Raw genomic sequence first — 15,663 nt, forward strand, 5'->3', positions numbered from 1 at the left:
GTCTGTCAAAATGGCATTTTCACAGCTCAACCTTGGAACAAATCAAAATACAGCTGTGAAGGAACATAGCTCAATGATTCTGAAACTTCCCCGATAAAACTAGAATTAGTTGGGGTGTTTAGGAAAATACACAAACATGAAACGCAGAAGTGAGCTTTCCACCATATTGTTTTGTTTACAAAAGAAAAGTTTCACGAAGGCCTGTCAAATAGGACATGTATTACATCATGTATATTTCATATTCAGTGGGAACAAATGGATCGCTGAATCCCTCATACAATTTAGAATCAACTTTCAAATGGTCTTAGACACCAATACCAAGTGACTAGGCAGAAGAAAACGAAACATACTGGGGGTGAAAACGAACGCTGTGCTCATAACAGAGCACTTTGCTAGAAGTATAAAGAAAAAAAACATAAGATTTTATACTGAGCAGCATGTTCTCAGTGTTTTAGATATCAATTCGCCCATTCACAGCATGCATGGGCTCAATATTTTTCCATGCTCAATACGGAAAGAGTGTGGTTGCAAGAACTAGAATATTAAAAACAGATGCAATACAGATATATTCACATGAAAGTTCTGAGCAGTGTGACGCTATGCCAAACGCAAATCATGGAGAATGGCAATTATCGACATTTCTGGCCTATTCAATGAAAACCATAAAACCATAAACAGATAGAACGTTTCTGATTACTTACTCTTGGATATTACTTGCTCTTACTGTTATGGACAAACATTCATTTGCAAAATCATTTGTACCCATATCCACGAAGCCACCACTTTATAAGAAGTCGGTCAACAGTAGTGATATTACGCGTCTATATTGTTGAATGTGTAGCAGAGAGGAATATTCAAGGACTTAAGTCCTTGATATATCATGTAGATAATTTATTGTATCATGCATAAATTTCCCAGTTGCATTTTTAGGAATGTGTAAGTGCATTGTGGTTAAGGTCCTTTTAAGATAAGTTATAAAAATGCAAATAAAAATATAAATATTAAAAAATAGTTCATAAAAAAGGTTTTAGGTGGTAGTAGTTTTTAGGTTTAGTTCATTTGTGGTGAAAGACTTCATCAGTTATACTGATGGCAAAGGTAGCATTTCAAGAAAAATGCAATTATTCTGAGATCACTGCTTATATTAAAGACTGTTAGTCAAGGTTCATAGTTCAAGGGTTTGTGCCATGTTGGGCCATGTCAGGTCATGACCCACCATGTGCTCGATATGCTGTATACCATTTATACAGCACAAAGAATCCATCAGTATCATGCTGGATCACGAGAGAACCACGTGAACCACGTAATAAAAGATTTAACCCCAGACAGCCTTCATCATCATTCTATCCAGCGAAGAGAGCTATTACACACATATTTGGAAATTTCTTTGAGGTGAAAGTCGGATGAATAATATAATACAATCACTCTGTCCTGTGGATTACACTTTCACTATTCATGCATATTTTGTGCATCGCTGAGTTTTCATGAAACTAATTTCATTATCATCATTTAGTAGATCTATTTCATCCCCAAGTAATACTGACAAAACTATTTAAATGAGTTAATTATTTTGTGAAATGTATACGTCCCCATTTTCAAAGGAATTGTCTTGTTCACTAACTTTGTTTGCATTCTTTTATTGACAAAACAATGGCATATTTAATTATTGGCCAGGTGCACGTTTGTCACAGATGTCTTGACTATCATTGTTTTCAATAATTACGTGGACCAAATACCACAAAAAGTTAGTGTCCTTAACCACAGCAAATTCTCCCCAAGTGATATGGGTTACAATGACTTAGTGTAAGCAAAGCGAAGTGATGCTCCTTTATCTATATAAGAGTATGACCTCTCCCTCATCTTTTGACAAGACAGAAGAAAATCCATTTCAGCACATGAGTAATTTTTAAGATTGAGTGTATGATGTTATACATAAGCACACAAACTAATTTAATACATGTATATACCTATGTCAATCAGATATCAGACAGTATTTTTTCATTCACACTTTCCATAAAGATGCCAAATTAAAAATATAGCAGCAAATTATCAGTGTATGATAAAAAGCGGAGAAACTTTTTTTACAACATAACAAAATGCGGGATAACATATAGCAGTGTCTATCTATCAAACAGCCTAAGTATTTGCACTGTAGTTTACACTATGGGAAAGGCAATTTCATATTCTACATTTATGTGTAGGTTAAAAGCGTTATTTAGGTAGATCCAGTGCTGCTCAAACATAATTCTGGCGCAACGTCCACTTTTCCAAGTTAATGACCCACTAATGATACCACATAACCTTAATTAAGTTAATGACCCGCTAATGACAACACGTCATTAAAACATCAGGACAACAGAATTTAATGATACATTAGACAATGAACGTTTGAAGGCACATTAATGCTTTTATTAAAGTTTGATACAACCAGATCCAGTTTTATAGGAACATGCAGCTATGCATCCTTGAGATCGATGGATGCGAGCCAATCCCCTGCCTCAAATGATGAGATCACTGAGTGCAGTGTCTCCATCCTGAAAGATGACACCTCTATGAATTTGTTCAGCCCTCTGAGATTCAGGATGGGTCTGAACCTTCCACTCTTCTTGGTCACTGGGGAGTGAGTAGAATAAAACCCCTCTCCTTGCTGACCATCCACAACCACCTCAACGACTGCCTTGTCCAGCAGCGACAAGACCTTAGCATGGAGAATGTCCACCTTCTCTCTTGAAGTAGACACAGGGCATGTGCTAAATTTCAAGAGGACAATAGACCTCACCTCCACTGTCAAATGTCCATCCATAAGCGTTGACAGGATCCAGGGACTTGACGGGACTGCTTTCCACTCCCAAATGAATAGTGACAGCCGGCTGCCCAAAGGGACGTTTGGCACAAGGCAGTGCACTCTCCCCTAGTCTACAAGTCTCCGCTGGTTTGTGCAGTGGGGTGCGGGGTAGGGAGGCGATACAGGCATTGGGGAGAAATTCAACAGAAAGCTGGGACCGGACGGTAGTGCCTGTTGTGTGGTTGGCAAATAACATGCCACCGAGAAAAAAAGCGTGTGTATGCCCATGACAGTGCCTAAGGCTCATCCAGCCAGATGAAAATGGACATCAGTAAGTTGGTGCACAAGAGCTGATGACAAGTTGGCACCCCACAGTCCTGGTCCACAAGCTGCCCCTGCCCTTTACAGATACACAGAGTGGACTGCCATGCGTAGTTAATGTGCAATAGGTAATGTTAATGTGGTAATAACTGTTATGCAACAACAACTGCTCACCAGCCAGTAGTACTGTTCTTTGTTCTTGATTTTCTATTCCTTCACCTGAAGTGATATAATCTTTGAACATGCGTAACACTAGAAAAATCTGTTCCGCTGTTCACATTAGACAAGTCAAAACTAAAAGTCAGCCAAGAATGATAAAGATTCAGAATGAAATAAGCTGAGGCACTGTGTCTAGAGAGTTATGGTGGGATGAGAATCCACTAAGCACAATTTACTATGGTCTAACTGGACAAAGTACTGGTAGTAGCAATTGACACATAAGTATTCAACTCTCAGTATAAAGATAAATACAAACATGGCAACAAACTAATCCCAACCAAACCTCTGGACATCCTAATGGGTATCATGGCCTTGCCTGTAGTGAAACTACCATTGCACACAAATGGCATTACAACAATGGTGTCTGGATGGTGCGTCCACTGTACATTCCATCCAAAGACCATTAATCCACCAAAAATTTGTCCACCAAAGACTATTGTCTATTTAGTCCACCGCCAAAAATGACAAGCAGACTGTTCATCCACTTCATCTGAGATGATGGTTTACATGTTGCTATAATAAACTGATATGAACTGTTGTATATTGATCTTCTGTCTGAATTGTGTCTTCATTTGAGTTCGGTCAATAATTATCCAATTATATCAAATTTGCTGTGTTCTTAGAAAGACACCTTTCAAGTCTTTGTCTAACTTTAAGTTTCAAATGAATGTGTACTTTGTCTAGTGATATATATATCTTGAAATGAACATGACATTTACAGACCATCTGGATAGATTCACATAACAATGTCATGATGAACAATGTCATACGGGCAAAATGTGTTTAAGAAACCACCCACACACACACACACACCCACACACACACCCACACACACCCACAAAGATATATATATATATATATATATATATATATCACTTAAAACACCAGAGAGGGCAATAACAGATAAACAATAACTACTATTTTCACAAACTATTAAACTATTTCACACACTATGCATCACTTCAACCCATAATAATCACAAATTTTCGGTGGAGAAACTGACTGCACACTGTGGACGAATCGTACATGGACGAAATGTACAGTGGACGAACCAACCTGAATCCACAGCAATCAGCTGCTGATGACTGGGTAAATGAACACAAATATTCATCAGTTATATAAAGCAAATATCCTTTGGGATCTGGAAAAGTGCGCCCAAATAATGACAATGTCTGAGGGATATCAGAGGAAACAACAGAAACATAAAAAATACAAAGTGGAAACCAAACAGGGATCCAAGCAAGCACAAAACTATTGGGGTACAAAATTACTTGTGTACAGTGTAGGAAAGATGCAAAAAATCCTACCTGTCCACAGGACTGGCTGGTCAAAGCTTTACCAGTCCTACCAAAATCTAGCCTGTCCTCCAAATAATGAAATATAAATAAAACACTATTACAAGACTTATAAAACTGGTTTCACTTAAAGCTATGTGCACACACACACAGCTTGGACTGTTAAATCTCTCCAAGTCCAATAATCTGGTTATAACATTACAGAACTAGTCTTCACACATGTCATCAAAATATGCATCCAGACCTGAAAACTGACCCGACATGAGGACGGACTAAACGGTTTTTTAACACGTCCCCCACAAAATTCACCAGTCTCAGACGTTGGGACGGGCTATCTTTCCTACACTGTTATTACCATTCTACAGCACCCTCGTGTAAACCTTACTTTGTTGTATAACTGCCCAAATCCTCGTCGACCGTTCTGCAAATTTCACTCACGGGTTACAGTAGGGATCAAAATTATTTCGACTTAAACAGCCACCTTGTGTAGGCTGCAGATAAAACGGCACCTCGCCAAAATGTCATTGAACAAAAACGGAATTTCGTTCAAGTCGAAACGGCTGCAATTTTACGTATATCTATACTGTATTTTTTTTTAAAAAATAAAAAGGCCAAAAACAGCTTCTTTGTGAGACATTTAGAAATTGGGGCGCTAAGAAAGAATAGCAAAGTATAGATTACAGTGGTACCGACGTTTCTGGTTACAGGTTCTAACACACTAAAAGTGCTTTATGGTTCAACTTCTTTATTATACAAGGTCACAACGTTTCGAGACAGATTCTAGTCTCTTCTTCAGGTGAAGTGAGGGTAAAACTAAAGGGCTGTAAATCTAGTATATATACACATAACAGTAGACTGATAACAATGGGTAACAAGATATACGGGTTTCTATTAATTGATGTACAGGCTTCGATTGATAGATGTACAGGCTTCAACTTATGTGCAGGCTTCAAATGATTGATGTGCAGGCTTGTGTTGATTAGGTTAACGAGTACAGGTAAAGATGTTTGGATAAAGATTAGTCACTGAGGATAAGGTAGTTCCATGCATTGGGTAAGTAAACACCTCCGACTCTGTTGATTGAGGGATTGTTCCGCTTGATTGCAATGGCTTCTAGGAGCTTCCGTTTTTTAAAGTCATTGGCGTTCCTAACTAATGTCCTGGTGTTGTCCCAAACAATCTTGTGATTGGGGTTGTGCATGATGTGTTCACATACAGCAGACTTCTGATCCAAATTTTGAACTGATGTTTTGTGTTCTTTTAACCTGATAGCCAGTGGTCGACCAGTTTCACCAATATATGTCTCTCTACAACTGCATTGGATCTGTTAGATGCATCCTGATGGGTTGTTGCATTTAGGTGTTGTTGGCCCACGTCCATTAGCTGACGTCCAGTAGCGTTTTCAGGTTGGTGTCGCTACGGAAGGTGACGTCTATTCCTGTTGTTTTCTTGATGAGACGGCTGATGCGATGACTTATCTGGCCATGGTATGGTATGTTAATTCTTATGGGGGAAGGTTCTGGTTTAGTTGACTTGGGAGTTTCTTTCAGGGTCTTGGTGATGGTGTTGCTGACTAGATGGGGTGGGTACTCGTTAAGGTCTTGGAAGGTTGATTTCAGGTGTTTAAATTCGCTGTGGAGGCTGTCTGGGCTGCAGACCGCATTTGCTCTTCGTGCCAGGGTAGCTACTATGCCTTTCTTGATCTGGGGATGATGGTTGGACTAGTGATGAATATACTGATCCGTATGTGTTGGTTTACGGTAAACACTGGTGGCAATGGATGGTTGGCGTCGGTGGAGAAGAATGTCCAGGAAGGGAAGCTGTTGGTGTGTCTCTTCTTCCATTGTAAACTGAATTCTTGCGTGTTGGGAATTCAAGTGTTGCAGCAGGGCCTCTGGATCTTGGTTGTCGTCCAGGAGAGCTAGGACATCATCTACTTTGCGGAACCAATGCTTTGGGGTGAATGGTGCAGTTTTCAGGGCAGTGTCTTCAAAGGCAATCATGTATGTTTCTGTCAGTAGTGGTGATAGGGGGGATCCCATTGGCAATCCATGGATCTGTTGGTAGAGCTGGCCATTCCAGTTGAAATATGAAGTGTCGAAGCATTTACTTACGAGATCAACGATGCTTTGGGCTGTGAGTTTGGTGTCTAGGTCTGGTAGAGATGTTTCCAGTCTAGTAGATAGGATGTGAATGGCTTCTTTGATGGGTATATTGGTAAATAGGTCTACCACGTCGTAGCTGACTAACTTTTTTGGGATAGATGTTGGGCCGTGTTGCAGTAGACAGATCCTCTAGAGCACACAAGGATTCTAGTCTTTACAGGGTTGTTATGTATTTTGACAGTGGCGCGGGCATATGGCGGTTGGGAGTTGTTGGGATTGAGGTGGTTGAATATGGAATCACTGATTTCTCGGTTGGTATGGAGGGTCTTCAGAGTTTTCTTTAGCTGTCTCTCTAGTTTGGCTGTAGGGTCTTTCTTTAGAGGTTTGTAAGTTGTGGGGTCTTCCAGGGTCTTGTCTACTAGCTGTGTGAATTCTGGAGTGTCCATGATAACTGTGGCTTTCCCTTTGTCTGCAGCCGTGATGGTGATCCCCTTGTCCTTTCTGAGTTCTTGTATTGCTTTCCTCTCATCTTTGGACAGGTTGTTCTGTTGGCGCGGGGTTTTGCGGATGATGTCAGCTATTTGGTGTCGTAGGTAGTCCACATTGCCATTAGGGGCCAGTTGTTGCAGTCCTTTCTCTATGTCGCTGATGTACACATCTGGGTTGGGACGTGGGTTGGTCGGCACATAGCTTTGGATAGGAGTGAGATCTGTGAGGTTGTCAAGGGTTTGCTGCTTAGGTTTATTACTGTTTTGTTCAGGTATTCATCTCTGTTTTTCCTAGCTGATTTGTTCCTGACACTATGGTTGAGGAGGTCTTGGAATTTCTTGATGTGGTTGGTTCTGATCTTGTCGTGAAGTGAATTAACATACCATACCATAACCAGATAAGTCATCGCATCAGCCGTCTCATCAAGAAAACAACAGGAATAGACGTCACCTTCCGTAGCGACACCAACCTGAAAACGCTACTATCAGCTAATGGACGTGGGCCAAGAACACCTAAATGCAACAACCCATCAGGATGCATCTAACAGATCCAATGCAGTTGTAAAGAGACATATATTGGTGAAACTGGTCGACCACTGGCTATCAGGTTAAAAGAACACAAAACATCAGTTCAAAATTTGGATCAGAAGTCTGCTGTATGTGAACACATCATGCACAACCCCAATCACAAGATTGTTTGGGACAACACCAGGACATTAGTTAGGAACGCCAATGACTTTAAAAAACGGAAGCTCATAGAAGCCATTGCAATCAAGCGGAACAATCCCTCAATCAACAGAGTCGGAGGTGTTTACTTACCCAATGCATGGAACCACCTTATCCTCAGTGACTAATCTTTATCCAAACATCTTTACCTGTACTCGTTAAAGGTCACATGCAACGTAAAACACAACTTTGCAGATTCTGGTACCTTTCGGTGTGCACTTACCGAAACAAATCATAAAAAATGCCAATTCAACCTATAAAGTTGAAAAAAACGCAATGAAAAAAAAGCCCGCGAAATCGGAGTTCAAACGTTTCACTAAATTCCCCCCAGCGCTGGGGGGAAAACTGGTTTCAACAACTGTGCTGCGCTGCGTCCATAACGCATGCGCAGTGAATAGTTTCGCGGAGCTTGGAACAGTATGCATGCCCAGGGTCTAAGGTCGTGAGCAGTAGTCTAATCTTGTTGTGTACACAAACAAGTAAATAATCTACTCGTTACGCAAAACAGCTTGTTGATTGTGGTAAGCAGTCTCTGTCACAGAGAAAGCTCAGTGTCTGGTTTATTTACACCTATATGTCTATCTGCCTGTCTGCTAAAGACAACATGCAATACACAGCTTCAATCATTGACCACGTGCAATTTGAACTTAACACCTATCAGACTATACGACATAAAGAAAATGAGTTGATTTATGACTCGTGCACCCGAGTCCCGTGTCTGCCACATTATGTAATTAGGCACGTGTGATACACATGACAGGTTTTTATGTCTGTGGGTTGCAAACAAACTACATGTACATTCATTTTTTTCGGATGACTGGATCTGACGGAAACTGGTGCAAACTCTTGTCAGTTTGAAGTCCTGCTTTGTACTTGACGAATGACAGATTCCAAGCATGCAGTAGTTTACCATTTCTACTGACATGTTTTTTTATTGGATCGAGCGCAAATTCAGAGAACATGTATTTTCCAAACCCAACATCTCTATATACATTCTTCATGGATAACGACTTCTTTTCGTGTATATGATTTTGTTTGACAACAGTATATGAATCCATACTGAAACGACGCATCAAGTACACAAAAAGAAGTTGTTATCTGCAAAGGTTCTTACTTTCTTGTGACTGGCTATACTTCTAAAATGCCCATCAAACAGATCATCTTTCTGTACACACAATGAACCCTCAGCATATCAGCAAATGAAACAGCCAATCGGAAGCCGTCGTTACACTTGAGTGCATATCCACCCGCAATGACTGGGTTCGGTCTCCCGAGGGCTTCGTTTCGGGGGAAGTAAGCCCAAGTACAAAATATTGCACTTTTGAATCGCGATTGTACGCTTATAATTTTGTTTATTTGTTTTTTTAAAAGCAGCAATGTATATTATATGTCATGAATAAGTGATAATTGTGTTTTAATTATGTTTGATTTTTTGGTTGCATGTGACCTTTAACCTAATCAACACAAGCCTGCACATCAATCAGTTGAAGCCTGCACATAAGTTGAAGCCTGTACATCTATCAATCGAAGCCTGTACATCAATTAATAGAAACCCGTATATCTTGTTACCCATTGTTATCAGTCTACTGTTATGTGTATATATACTACAACCCTTTAGTTTTACCCTCACTTCACCTGAAGAAGAGACTAGAATCTGTCTCGAAACGTTGTGACCTTGTATAATAAAGAAGTTGAACCATAAAGCACTTTTAGTTTGATTCCTCCAACTTCTAAATGCCTTTGAAACAACTTATAGGTTCTAACACCTTTATCAAATGATACTGTTTGTTAACCAGTGGCAATCTCCAGCTAGCTAGCAAAATCAAGGAGACTGGTCTACACGAGATAAAGCCAGATGTATTTGGTACCTATATGTTGTCAGACTTGAAAGTGCCAGGCAACATGCCATTTTGGCTTCTATGGTAACCGTATCCCAATGCGAGCTGAATTCGACCTTCTGATTATTTCGACTATCGCATTGCTTGCGCTATATTGGGGAAGTACGCGCGCGCAGATTCGCAGTTCCTGTTGTGAGACGTTTTATTGACAACTTAATTCCAGAAGTTAAGTTATGTAAAGTGCAAAAAAACCCATCGATATTATTTACCCAAGATCGCTAATACCACTTCAGATGCAAAATCAGTTGCCTGTTTAACAAAAAATGCCGAGGGAAATCCAGCAAGATCAGTCGTCTGCTGTTGATAGGTTATGTATTAAACAGGAAACCACCTGACCAAAACACTCCCTGGCTGTGTCGTGGTAAAAGTAGGACTCATCGTCGAAAACACATACATAATACCTGGATGTTGCAAGCGTCTACAAATTCGCCGATACGATGTCATCGACGCTATTTTTGTAGGAAACACATGTTATTTTTGTGTGAAATAGATGAACATATCTGTATCAATCAAGGTTAGCAAAAACAAAACTTTAAATGATATTTAAGATAAAAATTACATTTTTGTCTAACATCGTCGAAAAACCCTAACACAGGGATACTGCAGTAGCTGTTTTTCAGAGGACAATACACCTACATAAACAGAATGTATCTTCATTACAGATCTATTGATTTTATCAATTTTGATAATGCATGTGATGATCCAAGCACTGCTTCACTGAACCATTTAAAGCACCAATAACAAAGTCAAAGGTCAAGGTCATAGTAATCCTATATATTGCTATTCTTCCTTGACATGTTATGTTTTACCTCGCATCTTTCTTAACCACTGAGTATGGTATAAGTACAACACCGTGTATCTAATATCACAAGACTCGATCAGCCTTTTGAAAAAATACTTTTCAGACTAGTAATTGTTAGGACATGTGGGATTCCGGGCGTTTCCGTTGTTATCATACATTAATTGTTTCACAGAATGCAATTAATGTATGGTAAAGATTCTCAAGAATGTTTAGTGGTGTTCATTATGTCCTGCTAACTGGGTAATAAATAAGTGTGCATAAACGCCTTCAATGTCAAGTTTGAGTAAATCAATATTGGTATTAACAATTTTCTTTATATAGTTCAAGGATTGCTTGTGTAACATGCAACTCAACTGTTTACAAACAGAGCGTCAAGGTCATAACGCGTCTTCACAAAATCACATACAATTTCAAATAAGTGGGAAATGTTCATGGCAGGTAATTAACATATCTTTAGCATGGCACATGTATATATGGCCTTTGCTCCAGTTCACTACACCGGTCGTCAAAGAGCAGCATGATGACACCTCGCCTCTAGGACTGCTTTATTTCAGGCAACGATCTATGAATGGCGATCGTTTCACTCGTTCGCTCGGGTGGCATTTAGAAGCCGTTATGATGAAGAAAAGGGCGTTTGTGTCAACACTAACGTCACACCGATGGTAATTAAAGAAATATACCCATAGAATATCTTCCCCGACTTGATTTCTAGTGTACATTTTAATATTAGACAACCGTTGTGTCAAATAACATAGCAATAATGTTCTTTTCCTTACTGCACACTTATGTATACGTGAGTATGACTTTTGAGATTTTTCATTTTCATTTTGACATTTTTAGTTAGTAGTTAGATGATAAAAATGATCGAAACTTAGGTTTTGTAAACGAGAAATGAAACACAGAAACATATTTATTGGGTATAATCATTCACGAAAACAAATAAGAAATTATGGCAACAGTCCTATTACTCTGTTTATACCCATAATTGCATACGCCAACTTTAAAATTTCGAAACGATCAGCCGTTTGGCGGCCACATTCCATCTGAGGTCAAGGTCATTCGTACGATGCGTGTAGTGTGTCACGTGACAGATTTGACGGCGTGTGGATCTACTGTTCGTGTACCCTGGCAAATTTATGGTATGCTTTGGCTATTAACCAATCAAATTTCGACAAATTTATGTTAAGGGTAATAATATTAGTCACAATGTGTTTTGGAAGGGTGTACGGCGCAGCCGAACGAAATGCGGAATTTACAAGGGTCTCACAGTCCTGTACGCCCTTTCCAAACGAATTTATTATCCTTGAGATCTTTTAGATTCGCTATTCTTTAAACAAGAACATTCAACTTCTGACAGGATGAGACGCAAAACCTTTCGCTATATTTCTAGTGTGAAAAGATAGCCCATCCCAAAGTCCGAGACGGTTGAATTTTGTGGAGGACGGATTAAAAAGAACTCTAGTCCGTCCTCAGATCTTCAGTTTTCAGATCTTTATGGAGATTTTGATGACATGTCAGAAGACTAGCTCTTTAATGTTATAACCAGAATCTTATATTCCACTAGGAGAGATTTAACCGTCCAAGGTTTATGTGTCATAGCTTAAAATAATACAAACCAGTTTTAAGTTATGAAATGACGTTTTATTTATATCTGGAGGACAGGCTAGGTTTTGGCAGTGCTGATAAAAAAGTTGACCAGGCAGTCCTATGGACAGACTATATTTTCAACATCTTTCCTACACTGATATTTCCTGATTTATTAAACACTGGCTTCCACTCAACATGTGACTTTCAACCTAACGCTGACGGTGATACACAAACAGATGCCAAACTACATACTATAGATAATGCCACCGTACATGAACAAACTTCACATGATTGTTCACAGGCAAACTGAAACGCAAATGGGGCTGCGCAGCATAGACAAAATGACCAGTCTTATATGCGCGCGAAGCTAGCAAAGGTTGGCAACGTACTGTCCTCGCTTCGGTTCGAAAAATATTTTTAATGTCAAAACAAAATATCGCCACCATCAAAAGTATATATCCATTTCTTCACTGGGTTGTGCTCTCACATTTCCAACCCCATGTTGAACAATTACTCACGTGAGACATTTCCTATTCAACAATTTAAGCGCATCTCGTGGTATGTCAGACCATTCTTCGCCTCTATTCCCCCTTCCAGCTTCCGGTTCAAATGACAGGGCGCAAATTAACTGTGTTACAAGGTCGGCTCGTTATGTCGAGACAGCCTTGAAGGTCATCGCAACCGTTGGTGACGGTACTTCCTCAGAGGACAGCCCACAAGGGCTATTCGCAGGACGAACATGCTGCCATAATATTCCAGGGGCAATTCGACCCAAATACAAGCCGTTTCTTAGAGCACTACAGTGTAATACAACATTCACGCAATGTTGGAGTGTTTACGCAATGCTGCCTCAATTGCTGCAGTGACTAACCAACAATCACAGTCCTACAGCCACCATGGAACCGTCGGTGCGGACGCGGACAACGTGACAACTACTCCCAGTTTACAAACAGACATTTGCCACAGCAGCGTGATAACGGGGGATACGGCTCGGGTCAAGGCAGCCGACAGGAGGATGAGTAACACGACGAGTAGAGTTACCTCCCTTCCCTGCAATGGCAAACATGTTGTGTGTTGAAGCATGCATGGTAGCGAAGTGGGACTCCTTCACCGGTCTTGGACTGGATATAGAACGGAATTAGAATTCCTTTCACTGTTTTACCTACCAGCTTTCATTTACCTAACACAATGTTAGGTCCCCGTGATATTGCATTTTATCAGTGAGGAAGTGGATAGACTTTTGAAGTCTGGTTCAATAGAGTTATGTTCAAATTGTAACTTTGCATCTCCTATTTGTTGTGTACCTAAGAGAAACGGGAAACTCCGTTTAGTGCACAACCTGAAACATTTAAACTCATTTTGTAGTCAGATTTCTCACAGGAATGAAGACATTAGGGACGTGGCAAGTGTGATACAGCCTGATGAGTTTATAATTACCCTAGATATTAAGGATGGATTCCACCACATTCCTGTGCATGTAGAAGATAGAGACTACTTAGCTTTCGACTGGAATAATAAGACATATAGGTGGTGTGTTTTACCCTTTGGTCTCAGCTGTTGTCATTATTGCTTCACAAAGTTCCTTAGACCGGTGGTAAAATATCTGCGTTCACTTGGAATCAGACTGGTGGTGTATGTTGATGATTTTATTCTTATGTCACCCTTTGAGTCAGTAACTGACCACACTGATCTATTAACTGATATTTTACAGGATCTAAGTGAGTGTATCAATTTTGATAAGAGTGACCTCACACCCTGCCAGTCTGTTGAATATATTGGATACTCAATAAATACAGTATCTGATAGTGGGTTTGTTATCATAAAACCCACCAAGAGAAGAGTGGTGAAGCTCAAGCGTGATATTCGTCCGATTCTTCATAAGCAAACCAGTACAGCTCGTTCACTTGCTCGTGTGTGTGGGAAACGTGTTTTTGTTTCATGGTCTGTAAGTCCGGGCAAGCTATTTCTCCGCTCATGTTTTCGCCTGTTGTGTTCCCGTACAACGTGGGACTCACTTCCCTCGCTTCGGTTCAAAAAATAAAATATCGCCACCATCAATGGTACACCTCATGCCGAGGTGTGGCGAGGTTAAAAAACCTACAATAAAAACAAACAAAGAACCTCTGTACTACAGATCATATAAAAAATATCAAAATTCATATGCAAATGTTAACAAACCTTATTTAACATAATTTTACTTATTTAGGGCTTTAAACAACATTTCAAAACCATTTTACACATTTCATTTAGGCTTAGTCATGAAAATAACAAAAACATACACATTTACAGTACATTTCCCTTCAAATGACATATTTCACACCAGAAACATTTCTAAGACAATAATGGCAAATATTCATTACATTAAACATTCTTGAAAGCAATTAAATATGACATATGACAAAATTTTACTCACATCTTCTGTAGCCACATGGACTTGGTAACCTTTTCAAAATGGTGTGACCTTGTTGACTGCAAGGTGATATGCACTCAGGTAGCCACCAGGGGCAGACTGACATGCAAATTAGCTATAGGTCACCTGACCTACTGTTTATAAACATTGCCATTTGCTTTTGTTATGATTATGCAGGTAATGGCTTGATCACTGTTATTATTTGGAAATATGAATTTGAAAATGAAACCTTTTGAATTTTACCTATTTTGTGATAATAAATGAAAACATAAATTTGTCAATAAATGAACTTAATGAGCATTTTTGCATAAAATTGAAAAATAATGATTTTAGCCTTTACAAATAACGCCGACACTTAAGACAAATATAACCCAACAGAATCATGATAAATTTAGGCAATATGGTATATCTTTATAATTTCTGCTTATTCTTGTCCCTTCACTCCCTTGAGCCAGAAGCTGACATGGGGTGATGGTGGCGAAGAACGAACTGAATACCACGAGTGGCGCTTAAAATGTTGAATAAAACATATTAAGTATGGAGTAATTATTAAATATGGGATTGGAAATCGGAGAGCATAACCTAGTGAGGAAATGGGAGTGTACCTTTGATGGTGGCGATATTGTTTGTTTAAAAGCAGAGCAATCAATGTAAATGTAGGTTCATCTGAATTCAAGGAGACAAGTCTTCTTTATGAAAGAAATTTCGCCGTATGATTGATGCAGTGGACTAAGCAAGTACACTACCCTTAGGGATACCTCAATAAGCAGACAAATGGCGACTTGCAGGTGCGACAGGGAGGAGACGTCAGTATCTCAAGATGCCAAAATGGCATATCCGTCTGAAAGTTTAACTTCCCAAGCATTGGAAAAGTGCCGTCAAACGTGTAGGTTTGTGATGGGAGCAAAGTCCCCAAAGAACGACACCTAGAAAATCACTTTGTTGGTTTATTGATGGGAACTCTTACATACACTTATGCGGATTTACAAACTGCATTAAGTTTTTGGACCGCCCAAATGTTAAGAGA

The 15,663-nt window shown here is 39.6% G+C and overlaps 1 protein-coding gene across 2 annotated transcripts in view; it reads right to left on the reverse strand.

The window, feature by feature from the left end:
- Nucleotides 1-5,155, reverse strand: part of LOC137273700 (acyl-CoA-binding domain-containing protein 6-like) — a 211,338-nt gene extending 206,183 nt beyond the window's left edge. The window contains exons 1-2 of one of the 2 annotated variants that reach the window (XM_067806499.1): nt 5,006-5,131; nt 3,281-3,325 (exon numbers count right to left, since the gene is read on the reverse strand). The gene's annotated coding sequence lies outside the window, so the exon portion shown is untranslated. Of the gene's footprint in view, nt 1-3,280; nt 3,326-5,005 lie in introns of both variants that reach the window. The other variant, XM_067806498.1, reaches the window with a different exon arrangement.
- Nucleotides 5,156-15,663: the final 10,508 nt, after the last annotated feature.

Source organism: Haliotis asinina, chromosome 2 (genome assembly GCF_037392515.1).
Source record: "Haliotis asinina isolate JCU_RB_2024 chromosome 2, JCU_Hal_asi_v2, whole genome shotgun sequence".
In the NCBI taxonomy this organism is placed as follows: domain Eukaryota; kingdom Metazoa; phylum Mollusca; class Gastropoda; order Lepetellida; family Haliotidae; genus Haliotis; species Haliotis asinina.